The sequence below is a fragment of the Gekko japonicus genome, unplaced genomic scaffold (genome assembly GCF_001447785.1).
Source record: "Gekko japonicus isolate JY-2015 unplaced genomic scaffold, Gekko_japonicus_V1.1 scaffold5104, whole genome shotgun sequence".
Classification (NCBI taxonomy): domain Eukaryota; kingdom Metazoa; phylum Chordata; class Lepidosauria; order Squamata; family Gekkonidae; genus Gekko; species Gekko japonicus.
In genome coordinates, this window is record NW_015170423.1 from 4,183 (window position 1) to 8,590 (window position 4,408).

Here is a 4,408-nt window from a genome sequence, read left to right on the forward strand (position 1 = left end):
AGGGGTCGTTTCCTGTGGGAGCGCACAGGAGCGGAGCTCCGGCAGTAAAGAGCCCAGGGGGCGGGCACATGCAAGAAGCCCCGCCCCCTGCTCCCAGCAGCCCTCAGTCAGAGCAGGAAGCAGCCGGGTAAGTTGCAGATCGCCCCCCACGGCCCAAAACAGTCCAGTGGCACCTTTAAGACCAAGTTTTATTCAGGTACAAGCTCTCCCTCTTCTACGAGGACAGATCTGCACGTCCCCCCCTCCCCCCAGTAGCTAGCAATCCAAAACAGTCCAGGGGAGCCTGAGTGGTGGGTGTTGCCTTCTGACACACTTCTGGTGATGTCAGGGGGCGTGGCATATGCAAATAGGTTATGTTAATGAGTTATGCTAATGAGCTCCTGCACCTCTTTTTCTATGAAATGACCCCTGGAAATAAGAAAGGGGGGGGGAACCAGAGTGAGCAAGCAGTTGGTGCACTGTTCTGGCCAGGAAGAGTGTGGAACTTAGAGAAGATCGGGTGGGAGGGAGAGAGACACTGAAAGAAGGGGAGAGTCCGGGAGCACCTTCAAGACCCACAAAATTTGTGGTAGGGGTAGGAGCTTTTGTGAGCCACAATGACTCATGGATGCTCCTTCCCTGCCACAAAGTCTGTGGGTCTTGACGGCGTTCCCGGACTCCCCTCTTTTCTACGGCTGCAGACAGACTAACACGGCCACCTAGCTGCAAACAGGGTTAGACAATTATTCCTGGCATGGAGAAAGTGGACGTTGCTTATTCCTCCCCTTCCCCAAATTCTTGTGTTCGGTGGTCCCCAATGAAGTTCATAAGCAGCTGCTGCATGCAGAGTCACCGGTGGGATTCCCTGCCACAGGAGAGCATGGTGGCCACAAGATTAGACGACTCTGTGCCAGAGTGGCAGAGGAGCCATCAGCACTGGGGAATTAACAGATTTTTTTTAAGGTTGATGATGAAGAAACTGAAATTGTTGAACGATTCGCAATTCCTTGGCTCCACCATCAACCCAAAGGATTCTTGCGACCAAGAAATCAGAATCATAGAATGTTAGTTGGACGGGACCTTGCAGGTCATCTAGTCCAACCCCCTGCACTCTGCAGGAGCATAGCCGAAAGAGAGCCCTATGACATACCCGAAAGATGGTCGTCCAGCCTCAGCTTGAAAACGTCCAGCGAAGGAGCCTCCACCACCTCCCGAGGCAGACTGTTCCACTGCTTGACTACTCTTACAGTTAGGAAGTTTCTCCTGATATTTAGCTGGTATCGACTCCCTTGTAATCTCCACCCATTAGATCTAGTCTTGCAATCTGGAGCAAGAGAGAATAGATCTGCTCCATCATCTATATGACGGCCCTTCAAATATTGGAAGACTGCAATCATGTCCCCTGTAAGCTTTCTGTTTCCTAGGCTAAAGGAGATTGAGAATGGGGAGGGCGGCCATGAAGGAGCCAGAAAAGATCCTTCGGGGTAAGGATGTGTCGCTGGTGACTGAGATCAAGTTAATTCATGCCGTAGTGTTTCCCATTACTGTGTGTCGGTGTGAAAGCTGGACAATAAAGAAAACTGAGAGGAAGAATGTAGATTTATTTGAAATGTGGTGTTGGAGGAGAGTTTTATGGATACCGTGGACTGCCAGAACGAGAAATCAGTGGGTTCTAGATCAAATCCAGCCTGAGCTCTCCCTAGATGCTAAAATCACTCAACTGAGGCTGTCCTACTTTGGCCACATTCTGAGAAGGCAAGAGTCACTGGAAAAGGCAGTCATGCTCAGCAAAATCAAAAGCGGCAGGAAATGAGGAGGGCCCGACATGAGATGGATGGACTCAATCCAGGAAGCCACGAAGGTCTTCAGTTTACCAAGACCAGAGCCAGGCCATCAACAACAGCATGTTGTGGAGGACAGTTGATTCATAGGGTTGCCATGAGTTGGAGGTGCCCTGATGGCCCTTCACACACACCCCTTCAACAGTGGCTTTTATCATCCCCAGTGGTTAAATGGGGCCTCTGTGTTTGGGGGCAGAGGAGTGTGCCTCCAAAAGGAAGGCACTGGGGACTAGGGGTGTGCAGAGAGAGAAAAATCAGTATTTTTTGGATTCGGGTATAATGAAGCCGAATTTTTCGGTATTCCCGAATATATCCGAATACCAATACTGGTAATGTATTGGTATCTGAAAATATTTGGGAATACAAAATAAAAAATGGCTTCATTATAGCCTATGGGTCCATTGTAGTCAGTGTTCCCTCTAAGCTGTGTTAGTGTGAGCTAACTCAGAGTTTTTTAGCCTCCGGCTCACATATTTTTGTCTTAGCTCTGGAAGGATGGCTCCAGAGCAATCTAATTTACGCAGTAGCTAAATTGCTCGGTCACAATTCTAATGCCAGTAGCTCACAAAGTAGAATTTTTACTCATAAGACTCCACAGCTTAGAGGAAACATTGATTGTAGTCAATGGCAAAATCTTCTAAGGAGTATTCAGCAATGTTCCCTCTAAGCTGTGGAGTCTTGTGAGCAAAACTTCTACTGTGTGAGCTACTGGCATAAAAGCTGTGAGCGAGCGATTTGGCTGCACATAAATTAGTTTGCTCTGGAGCCATCCTTCCTGAGCCAAGACAAAATTGTGGGAGCTGGAGGCTAAAAAACTGTGAGCTAGCTCACACTAACTCAGCTTAGAGGGAACACTGGTATTCAGTGGACTGGGGGGAGGCGAGTTTGAGGTAGAGGCACCAAATTTGTATTGTAGCCTCTCCCCAAAAGAACCCCCATCCTCCATTGTTTCCAAAGGCAGGCAAGAAAAAACAACAGCCCAGCAGTTTCTCCCAGAGAATCTCCACAGTAGAAACTAAATGAGGTGTGGTGTGAGGGGGCATGTTTGCAAGGTCAGCAGCAGAACCAGTGCAATGTTCTAGTGCTAGTGCCTAGCAGCAGAACCCAATGCCATTGTGGCAAATGCCAGCTCAACAGGAGGACTATGTCAACGTAAGCACAGAATCATCACAACAACAGTACACAGAAGAATTTTAAAAAGAACAAAGTTCTGTGAGTGGCCAAAGAGCAGTGTGCTCATCCTTACCTGTAATCCTATTGGCCAGTGCTCCTCCCCCTTCTGTCCCTGGGAAATCAAGCTGTAGTTGGGCTTCAAGTTTGAAGCCAGCAGCAACAGCAGCCTTGCAAGCTGCAATGCCTTTTGCTAATGAATTGCAGTGATTGACTGTATGTAAGGACCCTCTTCCCCTCCCTTCTGGGAAGCAGAGCAAAGGGCAGGAAAGAGACAGAAATGGTGGGAAAGAGAAGGTAAGTGCAGCCCTTTAAAGTTTAACCCCCCCCCCCCCGATCCTGTATTCGGTAATACTAGAAAAATCTGAATAAAATCCGAATATTTTGAGCTTTTATTTGGCATTCTGTATTTGGCAGTCGAATCACATCAGAGATTCTGAATACCCGAAAAATACCAAAAAGGATTTTTGGAGGGTTTTTTTCTGTTTGGCTTTACAGAATGCACAACCCCTACTGGGGACCTGTTGGCTTCTATGGTCCTACTGGGGTCATCATCTGGCCCACAACTGTGGGAAGCATGATGCCGGCTTAGACACACCATCCTGCAGGCTGGTTTCTCAGGGCATGCGCACAATTGCTTCTTTGTGTGCACCGAATGGTGGGAGTTGGGTGTGTGTGTGTGAGAGAGCCCAGAGTTGGCGCTGTGGTTTCAGATTCCTACACAACACCACACCTGTCACACGCCGCCCTCCCACTTCCACAGAGCAGAGCCAAGCAGGGGAGGGGGCCATGGCTTAGCGGTAGAGCATCTGCTCGGCACGCAGAAGATCCCATGTCCACTACCTAGCAACTCCAGTGGAAAGCATCAGGTAGTCGGTGATGGGAATGACCTGGGACCATCAGAGGAGGCAATACTGGTCTTGATCAAGAAGTAAACAAGCAGGTTTTCATACCCCACTTTTCTCTACTCTAAGGCGTCTCAGAGAGGCTTACAATCACCTTTCCCTTCCTCTTCCCACAGCAGGCACCTTGTGAGGCAGGTGGGGCTGAGAGAGGTCGGGGAGAACCGTGACTGGCCCAGGGTCACCCAGCAGGCTTCATGCGGAGGAGCAGTGTGGGGAATCCAAGCGGCTTCGCCAGATTAGAGGCCACCACTCTCAGCCACTACGCCAGGCTGGCTCTTGAGGGCCACTTCACGGGCGTGTAGAATCAGTCCCTCAACGGACGTGTCCCTATGCCCAGACAGCTGCTTCTGCACAGCTGTAATGACTCAGACAGAAGAGGCGAGCGGGGAGGGCAGGGGAGGGTCTACTCTGATAACAGTAGGGCAGCTGCCTGGGCACGGGCCCAGGCAGCTGCCCTGCTGTTATCGGAGTAGACCCTCAACTGCCCTCCCCGCTTGCCTCTTCTGTCTTGGG